This window comes from Salvia hispanica, chromosome 1 (genome assembly GCF_023119035.1).
Source record: "Salvia hispanica cultivar TCC Black 2014 chromosome 1, UniMelb_Shisp_WGS_1.0, whole genome shotgun sequence".
NCBI classification, from domain to species: domain Eukaryota; kingdom Viridiplantae; phylum Streptophyta; class Magnoliopsida; order Lamiales; family Lamiaceae; genus Salvia; species Salvia hispanica.
Window position 1 is genome coordinate 39606129 of NC_062965.1, and position 12621 is coordinate 39618749.

Below are 12621 nucleotides of genomic sequence, written 5' to 3' on the forward strand. Positions count from 1 at the left end.
CATTAATACCCTCTAATTTTATTTATTAATTTTCTTAATTGAAAATATAATCCATGTGGCATTATTTCAACCATTAGATCTTCTAATCTAATGGATAAGATTTAATCTTAGTTTGGAATTATTAATTAGTTAGCAATTGATCCCCTCCCCTGTGATGATATAGTATGTATTTTTGTTACACTTCGTCTATAATCACACTTGATGTAAGTGTGTTAACATAAGATGTAATAATAGGTTTAGTGTAAGGACAGAGTGTCTACTACTTAACCTAAAAATGTCAAGTAAAACCACTTGTAGTGGCACTAGAAAGTGTGATAAGATGTCATCTGAGAATACACTGACTTATTACATGTGAACATTTACAAAATACTACCTACAAATAGTTCTAACTACACCCGGCCCTCCAGTAGTATGCAATTGCCCTTTTCCACCTATAAATTTCCATAATTTATATACTAATCCTTTGAATACTAATAAATTATAATTTCATCCTTTAGATACTTAATTTGCATCTTTCTATAAATATATACTCCCTCCGTTCCCTCATAGTTGAGGCGGAACTTTTCGGCACGGAGTTTAAGAAATGAATGTTGAGTGTGTTAAATAAATAGATAAAAAAGTAAGAAAGAGAAAAAAGGTAAAGAGAATAAAGTAAAAAGTGAATAAAGTAGAAAGAATAAAGTAAGAGAGAGGAAAAAATTACTATAAATGGAAATTACTCAACTATGAGGGAACTTCCCGAAATGGAAAAATGACTCAACTATGAAGGAACGGAGGGAGTACTTAGTTTTGTACTTCCAATATACAAATGCATTATAAACTCCTGTAATTAATAATCGAACAAATTTGTGTAATACTCCACAAAATTTGAATGTATAAAAATCCAAAATATTCAATGGTATTACACGAAACTCTAACTCTAACCATGCATTCCAAACAACATGAAATGTCAATTCATTTTCTTCTTAAACTAAGTGAGTACTAGTACAAATTTTAAAGTCTAATCTAATATAAAGAGCATAACATATTTGTAGGTAAAATGCTTCTCTCTTTATATACGTGAGCCTCTTCTCTATTTATCAAAAGAATAAGTCCCTCTTCAACGTGCCCTGAAAAACCTCAAAGAAATCAACTTCAAAGAGTTACTACCATGAACAGAAAAGTTACGTGTTATATAGAATAAAAACCTCAAACGAATCAACTTCCAAGGATATAACACTTAAGAGATTATTAAGAATATAAAATAATAGTCACAAATAAAACTAGTGAAAAAAACTAAGACGTAAAATGAATTATAGTACAAGTAAAATAATAAAAAAAGCATAAACCAAGATCGATCATAAACAATATAAATAGATAATTAAATAACAATAGTATACCTGAAATCCAAGCAATCACATGACCATTACCTTTTCCGCTCAAGCGTTTTGGTTTCTCTTACTTGTATTCTAAGGGCTCGTTTGATAAGAAAGATGAGATATAACAAGATTTGTTAAATAAGATAAGAAATGCGGGCTTCGTGTCATGATAAGTTCGGATGAAGGTTTTTGCGTTGTTGTTTGGTAGTCAAGAAATTATCTAGATTTTGTACTAATAAATCATAATAAATGAGGTAGAAATGCTATCCGACCAAATTTGTGAGATACATATCTTTGTATTTTAAGGAAAAATTTGCGGGCTCGGATGGGCCATAGAGAAAACCACGGGCTGACATAATATGTTAACTATGATATCAAACACTTAGAAATAGTCATATAAGTATTTATATCTAGGCATTACTAACTTATCAAACGGGCCCTAATAGAAATAAAAATGATAAGCAAATTCATAGCTTAAATCAAATGATTATATTATATGAAGACACTAAATATACCTTTGCATTTTCTGTTCTCCAATAAGCAAGAAAGTTGATCCATTGATCTTCAAAAACTCTATCGATCTCTGTCATGTATTAAATGCTCGATAGGTACGTCAGCCCAATACCTTATTTTTAAATGATTCTTCCAAGTTCTCCATTTAAGCCCAAACGGAGGCCAAAACCCACTTCTCGGCAATGATAAGGACCTCGAATCGTAACTACATGACACAAAGTAAACAAACTAATGTTAAAAATATGTATATATAATTGACAAATTAAACAAACTAAGCTTTGTTTGACGACGATGAATGGCTATGGTCTGAATGAGGGGCTATGTTTGAAGCTTCTTGATGTATGCTTCTATTATAAATTCTTCTACGTATTGGAGTCCTAGTAGTAAAATCTGTATATCATTATAAAAAGTTATGTTCAAATAAATGAAATTTATTTCCAATACGATTGAACAAAATCAGAGAACTTAGGGAAATGGAATTTCAACAGGCCTTCTAGTTCCCTTTCTTGAGAGTTGAGAAACTTATTATAATCCACACACAACACACAAGATCAAACAACATCAATGAACACTTGGTAAACTGGAAAATGAACAAACATTCACTTCTTCAAAACTTGTGAAACTAATCCTAATCAAGACTCTCTGTCTCTCACACAAACACTAAATGCAATCAGAAACAGCCAAATCCGATCAAACAATAACACAAAAACACCCATGACATGAATCACTCTCATTTTCACTAGACACAATCAACAAACCATCAACATCCAAAACACTAAACCCACCTATCCACAAACAGCAGTGTAATGCGTAAATTACCCCAATTGGAAAAGAATAGCGTACACCAAAAAATTCATATACGAATTGAATGATTCGAAGATTCGATTACACCGCAAAATGTAGAGAATTAAAGAGAAGTGTTAAAACAATCTATAGATCTATAGATAGGGCAAGGTTGACAAAATACCGGAACATGCTAGCATACACTCCTCGCCTCGCCTTTGCTGAGTAATCCGAGACTGCCACTATTTTTTCCCAACGAGGAGATGTTGAAATTTGAGAGAGGGATAGGGTTTTGGGTTTGTAGAGAAAATTTTTTGGGAAAATTGCAGGCTGAGTCCGAGACTGCCGCTTTTTCTTTCACTAGTGTTAACACCTGTGCTATGCACAAGACAAAAGATTTTTAAATAAGAAAGATATATTAACTTAAAATAAAGAATATAGAGTATATAAGTACAAAAATATATCTAGAAATAAAAATTAATTAAAATAAGTATTTGTAATATTATAAATAATTGAAAATATTATAAACAACAACATAAAGATATTTGTACTCCTCTCAACCCACTCTCAATGAAACATTTCATATTTTAGCAGATGATTGTATACTCCCTCTGTCCAATAGTAATGGAGATGTTTATTTTCGGCACGTAATCTAACAAAAATTGTGTTAAGTGAGTTATGTAAATGAAGGATAAAGTAAGAAATGAAAAAGATAGAGAGATGGAGAGAGATCAAAGTAAGAGAGAGTAAAGTAAGTGAGAAGAATATGGTGACTTTACTAAAAAAGGAAATGACTCCAATACTATGAAATGTATCAAAATGACAATGAATAAACTACTATGAAACAGAATGAGTACTATTTTAATATTTGATATGAGTGTAATAGTGTACAATAAAAGAAATAACAAAAGAGATGTGTGGATGAAATAGAATAAGACATACAAATAAAGAAAAATGTAATACTATTATTTACAAAAGAAAAAAAATAAAAGCAAACTATTTGAACGAATAAATAGTTCACTTGTTTCGTTTAACAAAGTATAACTATTCATAAATGCAAACAAAAAATAAGAATAACAATAACACTATAGTTCATAAGTTTTGAAATTGCAACATAATAATTGTTTATAACTAAAAACATATTTTTTTAGAATTAAGTAAACATGATAAAATGAATAAAATAAAATCAAAATTAATAAATGCATTTTCATCAAAATTAAATTCAATAGTACATGATAATATTTTAAAAATTATAAAAAAAATAGAATTCAAAGTCATAAACAAAAGGATCTTATCTAGTAGTAGAATAAATCAAAATCAACTCAACTATAACTACGTGTACTTCTAGTAATTTAAATATAAATATATTTATAAATTATATATCTTAAATATAAATATATATTTATAAGTATGTTAAATATGTTAAAATTAAAAAAATTGAGCAGAGAATGAATATAAAAAGATAATGATAAAGTAGAAATAACGATGTTTCCATTTCAGAAAATGTAATTAGAATAAGACATTTAAAAACATATGCATTATTGCTGAAATGAGACATTTATTGGCGGATGGACGAAAAATGAAAAATTAAACATTTAATACACGGAGGGAGTAGTATTTTTTTTTCTGAATTTTATAATTCAAGAGATTTGATCTCTTTAAAGAATTTTCATAAGTTAATCTATGAAAAATATAAACATAATTTGCAAACAATTGAGTATGCATTAATAACTAAATAATTTTAGTTCCAAGTATTATTTTTTTATTTTTTATTTTTAGATAGAAAACCTCCAACTTTATTATTGAATTCATCAAGTTAAAGATTCATTTTACTATACAACAATTTCCAATAATCATACCTATATTTTTAAATTAAAAGTCTAATAAAAGGCAAAATAATAATATACAAATTTAATTACAAAAGAGAATTTAAATTAAAAAGATTTAATACAAAGTCTTATAAATTAATAGTCCAAATTAAAACCTAATATTTAAAACATAAATATAATGATATAGCCATAACACCCAATTTGGAACTCTAAATTTTTATAAATTTTCAATCATAAAATTCAACACAAATAAAGCCCAAATAACACACTCCTTAAACTAATATCCAGCACAATTAAAGCCCAAATAATAGTACACCATAAATTAAAATTCCCTACAGACCCCACGTGAAAAATCGGCGCCGCCCTCTCCCCCTCCCCCGAATTGGCGCTGGCTCTCACTCTCCATCTCCATTCCTCTGTCCGCCGGTCTGCTCGCCCAGAGAAGACAGCCGAGGACGCGGAGGCACCACCATTTCCTCTTCTCTCTCTCTGTCTCTCCCTCATCGGTGCTCCCTCCGCCTCGCTACTTCGCAGCCCGCCTGCACCGGCCAGCCTCGCCGGCGTTCCTTCCGCACAGCCTCGCCGGCCATGCCGCCTGACTCGCAGCTCCACCGCCCTGCTTCAACGGCGCCGTGGAGTTCTTTGTGTCTGAATGGGCACCTCCACGGCCTGTGCTGGCTGGTGCTCCTGTCCTCCGACGCCGACGATGAGCCAACCGCCGCCTTGCCGCCACCACCCCTCCTCCCTCAGTCTTGTCGCGCTCGTCATCCATCGTCGGAGCTGTCGCCGGATTCCAAGAGCTCTTCCCTGCTGCAATCAAAATTAAAAATGAAGAAATCAGAAATCAGTAAAAAAAAATGGAGATTAATGGTGTGAAAGTGTATTTATATAAGTGTTTAATCTTCTATGAGAAGCTATCATTTTATTAGACCAATTTTTTCTCCAATCCCTCTCTTCTCGTTTCTCTAATCTGTCCCCCTCTCTCTCTTTCTTCACATAAAAAATAGTAGTTTTACCATTTTCCCTCCAAAAAGGGTATTATAGTAACTTTAATAAACTGCCACTTTTAAGTAGTATAGATTTTTGATAATCAATCGCTAATTCCCTAATTTAAGCAGAAAAATTAGTATTCAATGTACTATTATAATTGACGCATTGTTAATTTTTTAACATTTTATAAATATTTTAACTTACAATGTAAAATTAATGATAGTTCCATAGGGGTGTATTAGGGTGCCACTATAGTTAGGATAACGACATAACACCAATATACACCGTTAGATCCGGAAATCCAACGCTTAAGATTAAATTTCACTAACATAATACAGATTGCAGTCTAGTATATTACGAATTGCAGTCATGGGCATTTTAGTCATTTCATATAGAATTAAATTGGGGATATTCGCCAAAAATAGAATCACTCTCCAAATCCATCTCTCTTTCTCTCCCCGGCTCTTCTCTCTCTCCCCGACTCCATACAACAATTACTCTCATTCCGCCGCATCCATATTCACAAATCGATTTCCAGCCGCCTCCGCCTCTGCACCGTGAAACTTCGATATCCAGCCACGACTACACCGTCAATCGCGCGATTTACGATTAATTTCTGGAATTTCGAACGCCTACAACAACTAAACGGTGAAATCAGTTCACAAGGTCTGTTAATCGGATACCGTTTGGTGTTGATCGAAATAGGTTTCGAGAATGTTATTCTGCTTGTGTATGCAGATTTATGTATGTGTTTATTGATTTTTGTTCATGTTTCCTTGATCAACAAAATTTTAATTTGATGTTTTGAAATTTTGGTTGATGTGAGCTACTGTAACCATCGATTTTGGTTGATGTGCCACAGATTTTTACTCAATTAATCACGATTTGTGAGGTGTTGTTCGGTTAGGAAACTCTAGATCAGTGAGCAACTGTAACCATCGATTTTGGTTGATGTGCCATCGAATTTTACTCAATTAATCTCGATTTGTGGATGATTTGGTTGTTGATTGGTTGTTAAAATGTAGACACGGAATGTTTTTGGATATTACTTGTATGATGGATGATATTTGATTGATGTTCTTGGTTTAATTCTGTGATAGAAGAATTATAATGGCAAGAAAGAGAACAAGAACCGAACCCGATGAGGACGAGGTTGAAACAAGTAATAGTGAATGGAATATGAATGAAGAAGAGTTTGAAGAAATCAGCAATAGCATGAATGAAGATGAACCACAATCTGTACAAGGAGGTTTAGGTATTGTGATACATATATATTGCAGTATTGATTGTTATATATTGTAGCGCATCATGTAGAATATTGCAGTATTGTTCTATAACAAGATATTTAAATGTGAAGCAGCAGTGGGATATAATAGAATTGGGCTTCGGGGCACTTCTGAATTTCAAGTTAAATTACATGCCTCCAAACTGAGGTTCTGGCTTGCAGCATCCTTCAACCTATAGGAGGGCCTGGGACAGATTCCAAGCCAAATATTGTACATCAATATTGTATAACAACGACAATAGGGTCTTTGGTTGTGTGTTGAGACTTGCCTCACATCAGTTTGCGGAGGCAAAAAAGAGAGGACCGATAGATGTGGAGAAGATGGTCGCAAAATACAACAATAAACCATCTTGGCTTACCTCACAATGACAATAGGGCCTATGGCTGCTGCAATGATGAATTAAGTCTTGGCTGTTTGAATGAACTCGTACTGAAACATTAAGTTTTATAGTTTTATTTTTGGGTAGACAATGTGACTGACTTAATTTGATTTGAATTTTTATCAATAATTATTTTGATGTCAGTTACTTATAAAATGTTTGCACGCTTGAGATTAATTACAGGTATTCTGCTTGCATGGTTGAGATTAATTACAGGTAAAGAATATCTCAAAACATTATACAACAAATTGTTATTAGTTGCACTGCAACTTATATAGCCATGTACATCAATCTCGACTCAAACTAAATTGTTCTCACTAATAAACATGAATTACTATAACAGTAAAAATTAGTCCTAATGTGGTATGAAATGAGTAAATTAATAGAATGAATAAGAACATTAATCCTAATGTGGTATGAAATGAGAAAACTAATAGAATGAATAAGAAATATCTAATGGGGTAAGCTATAGTTTCGCTCCATTAAACTACACAAGAAAGAAAAATTATTACAATAATATGTAAATTGCAACATTGTTGTGGTAACACTGCAATATTCATTGAATAAGACTGCAATATAGTAATGTAAAAATTTGTAATTAAAAAGGATTGAAGTTACACTATTTACTGAAATGGAAGGAAACTTGGAAACAATAGTATAAAATTAATATTTAATCCTACTGTCGTGTGAAATTAATGAAGTAATAGAAAAAAGCAAATAGTGTGTCTGCACTCGTTTAATTAGACTGCAATATAGCGATCCTAATACTGCAATTTACAATGTATACGACTGCAATCTGGTAATGTAAAAATGAACTAACAATTTTATATTCCCTTTTATCAGCCACACCAAGTGGAGAAAATATTCAGTGGTCTAGACACACCACGTGGCATGATGACGTGGTGTGTCCCACTAATTAGCACTTGACAAGTGTAAGTAGGAAGAATCTAAAGATATAAACTATTTAAGGTATTAAGATTATATGAATGATATAAAATCTTGAAATTTGGAAATTTTCTAAATCACTCTATGAATGAATAAGAACTATATAGTGTGGTGAGCTACAATTTACCTCCATTAAACTACATCAGAAAGAAAAATTATTACAATCATATGTAAACTGCAACATTGTTGTGGTAACACTGCAACCTTCATTGAATAAGACTGCAATATAGTAATGCAAAAATTTGTAATTAAAAAGGATTGAAGTTACACTATTTATTGAAATGAAAGGCAACTTGGAAACAATAGTATAAAATTAATATTTAATCCTACTATGGTGTGAAAATAATGAAGTAATAGAAAGAAGCAAATAGTGTGCCTGCACTCGCTTAATTAGACTGCAATATAGCGATCCTAATACTGCAATTTACAATGTATACGACAACAATATGGTAATGTAAAAATGAACTAACAATTTTATATTCCTTTTTGTCGGCCACAGTTCCTAGAGTCATGGTGACCAAATTCTCCACATTTTTTACACTGACGCAAGGGTTTGCTGTTCAACTTTATAGCCTTCTCCTTCGTGGACACCAAACGGCTTTTAGAATCACTTGCCGAACCTTTGGTCAACACAACTGATGGTGGTTGTACTTCAACCACAGCCGGCGTTTCAGCAAAATAGAAATCTTTAACTGTCTTACCCTTGTCTGCTGAAGATAGTTAAGGGATTCTTGTCATAAGACTCTTCCCAAGCTCATCAATTCCAGCTGAAACATATCAATGATCGCACTATCACCATCAAATTTTTCATGTAACTGAAAAAAATGTCAACAGCTTTATTCTTTGAGAGCTGCTTTGGATCTGATGGAATTTCAGTTTCTCTCAAACTTCGAGCTGGTCCACGAATAGCATCGGCTAAGGCAGTCTTCAACCACCTCACATGAAAGTACTTATCAGGTATAACCTTCACAAATCTGTTCTTGAAAACCAAAAATATATGACTACAAAGAATTCCCTCCCTCCCAAACAATTTGCAAGAACAGGAATACGAATTCTCACTGATCGTATAGGTAACGACCCAAGATTTACCATACATGTCCTTTATTGTGGAGATCTCTGGCACACATGCAACTGGATCAAATGATAAAACATGAGGCAAATTAGTTAATAAACGATTGGCTACAATAAACAATTAGGTGAACAACAATGTGATACACATAAACCAGCAATTATTTCATACAAAATACAGATCAATAATCTTGATTAAGCAAGAAACAGAATATGACAACAATTACTACAAACTACTGAACAGATGCAGAATCAGCAGTTAATGCATCCAAATTTCGTAATACAGAAACAAAGTATTGCCATTAAATCAAACATTACTCGTCTACCAATATTGAACAAAACTAGAAACGTACTCTACTAAACAAGTATTCATCAAAAAAACAAATCTAACAAAATCAAAAACTACTCTTCAACCAAAATCAAACAACACTCATCAACCAATATTAAACATAAATAGAAACATACTTCTTCAAAAAAAAGGTCAAGAATCGTCAAAACAGTCAACAAATTTGTTGTCAAAATCGTCCAATAACTGACCATTATTTTACAACTAAACATGTCGATGCTCACCTTCAAGAAAAACATCCAAATCAAAATCGATGATCCAGTCGCCCATATTCTCATCAATTTGTGGAATGAATTGCAGAAACCTATGAAGAGAACACGATTTGGAGATTTCTAGGTTCTCAAATTAGGATTGAAATTGAAGATTCGAAATCCAATTGCAGAAAACGAATTGTGGAGAAATTGAATTGCTGAATCTGGATTTAGAATCGAATTGGATTTAGGATTGAAAATTGATTTCGATTTACAGAATCTGGATTGAATATTGCGTGAAATTCAGAATCTGGATGGAAATCAGCGTGATCACATAAGGAATAGAAAATTCCTATTTTACCCCTCAGCGTTTTTAATGGGTTCAGAAAAATTAAAATCAGCTGCCACATGACAGCTTAATAAGCACACGATTTCCAAATCCAATGGCCTAAAATGGTGGTATGGTGTCATTATAATAAGTGTTGTCATCTTAACACATCCCTAGTTCGATATATATATGAATTGGTTAATTAATGTAACGACTCAAATTTAGATAAATAAATCACATCATATCAATCAATAATTTAATAATTATTATTAAAGTATTAATATAAAAATAAATTTATGGAGTATACAATAAAACAAATAATTTCTACTTAATTTATTTATATCAATTATCTTTTCAGTATGTGGTTTTGATTACTTTCTTCACTAATTAAACTTATTGAGTAATTTGAATTTTCCTTTTTAGAATCATGTTTAAATATTCATTTACGAAAATATATATTCCTTGAGCAATAATAGGAGCAAGTTTCCATTATTCTACTTAGCAGAAGTGTGAGTATATGATTGTAGAAATGACATTTATCTCCAGTGTAACGCTAGTGTATGATAAAAATGTGATGAAAGATCAGAGTGTTGTTTGAGTATCTATGCTCACAGTTTTAATAAAGTGTGACTAATTCAATGTAATAACAGGCCAATTTTTTGGTAGTGATTATGTCAATAAATCATTTTTAGAATATACATAAAAATATGAAAACAAATAAAATATTATGTTAATAGTTAGAATAGATAATAGTGGTGCGTTATAGTGATACCATCTTTAAAGTGACAAATGTACCATCAACCTCGTACTGTCATGTGGCATGCTATCCTGCAATATTAGGGGTGTATCTAGCAATATCATAGTAGGCGTTTTAGATAGATTTATACAGATTGCATGATTGTATTACGTGGATTGCAGTGTAGATTGTTGAGTTACTTGAGTATTGCATTATTGTCTATAATGCAAAATAACCGTATACAAAAGCAATATGTCTATATATATACTGCAATTGAAATATTCTATATCTATACTGCAATACTCATAATCTACACTACAATCCACCTATTACTATCATGCAATCTGTAAATGCCTACTAAATAAATATTGTTGGATTCGCCCCTAATATTGCTGGATAACGTGTCACGTGGCATCACAAGATTGATGATACGTTGTCACTTTAAAAAAGGATTGTCATTTTAATATATCATATAAATAATATCATCATAAATATAAAATATGTACAATGATTACATAAAATAACAAAAACAAATAAAATATGATGTTGACTACCAAATGTCAATGTTACTCAGAATCTAAGGTTGACTAGAATATCTTCTTAAATACTAAGATTAGGATTAAAACTTTTTAACATAATAAAATGTCAACCTAATTAGCTCGCACATTATTAAGCATCTACCATGCTACTCGAGTATGGCTGATCGGAAATTCAATGGGTTGGTCCTCAATGCATACATATATCACCTATTCTGCAACCCTATTTTCCGTTGATTCGACTGTTGAATGATGATTCTGATTAAATGGAAGATTGCACAAAATAAAAATAAATTAATCCTTCTATTTATATTCAGTATATATGTATTGGATTTTTAATACAACAATATAATATTTCTGTGTCTCATTAAAAATGAAATGTTTCACATTTTTAGTTGTCCCATTAAAAATTAAATTCTTCCTAAGATGGAAACAACACCACCTCTATTTTTTCACTCTTTCTTATTTTACTCTCTCTTCATTAACTCATACAACAACATTGGATAAAATTACATACGGGAAACCAAATATTTCATATTTATTGGAAAGGAGGGTGATAGTAAATAAAAAAAAATACTACATCCGTCCTTAAAAATTTGTCCCACTTTGACCTGGCACGGGTTATAAGAAATGTAATGGAAATTGAGTTGAAAAAGTTTGTGAATTGTGAGTCCTACTTTTATATATTAGTTTTATAATAAAATGTGAGTAGAAATGAGTTAGTGGAATATGAGGTCTACTACCAAAAATGGTAAAAGTGAAATGGGACAAATTTTGAGGGACGGACTGAAATGGAAAAATGAGACAAATTTTCAGGGATGGAGGTAGTATTAAGTAGTACTTCCTCCGTCCCAAGCAAGATGACCCCTTTCTTGGGCGGCACGGGATTTTATGCAACTTTGTTTTGTGTGTTGAGTGGAGAGAGTAAAGTAAGAGAGAGAGATAAAGTAGAAATAAAGGGGTTTCCATTTTTGGTAATGGATCATCTTGGTTGGGACAAACTAAAAAGGAAAGTGGGTCATCTTTAATGGGACGGAGGGAGTACTACATGTCAAATTAGATCTGGTCCTTGCTGGACGCAATTGTGGTTATAATTCAATAGCATTAATTGAGCCAACTATGCCAATACCATTAAGATCAGATGATACAATATGCAGCTCAATTATCTCTATTTTCCATTTTACAAAAAGTGTAAAGTACATAATAAGATTGTTATTTATGACTATGTTGTGTAAAGGGTATGTAGTTTTGACTTGGGAGAAATAGTAGTATAAATAAAAGTGAAAGAAAGTAGTAAGCCATAATCATTTAGCAAAAGCAGCAAAAAAAAAGA

The 12621-nt window shown here is 32.0% G+C and overlaps 1 long non-coding RNA gene across 1 annotated transcript; it reads right to left on the reverse strand.

The window, feature by feature from the left end:
* Window positions 1-845: 845 nt before the first annotated feature.
* LOC125202358 lies at window positions 846-2965 on the reverse strand. The gene is made up of 3 exons (XR_007173085.1): window positions 2839-2965; window positions 1874-2076; window positions 846-1109 (listed from the first exon to the last, which is right to left on the reverse strand). It is a non-coding gene; the product is annotated as an uncharacterized LOC125202358 (long non-coding RNA).
* Between the last annotated feature and the right edge of the window lie 9656 nt (window positions 2966-12621).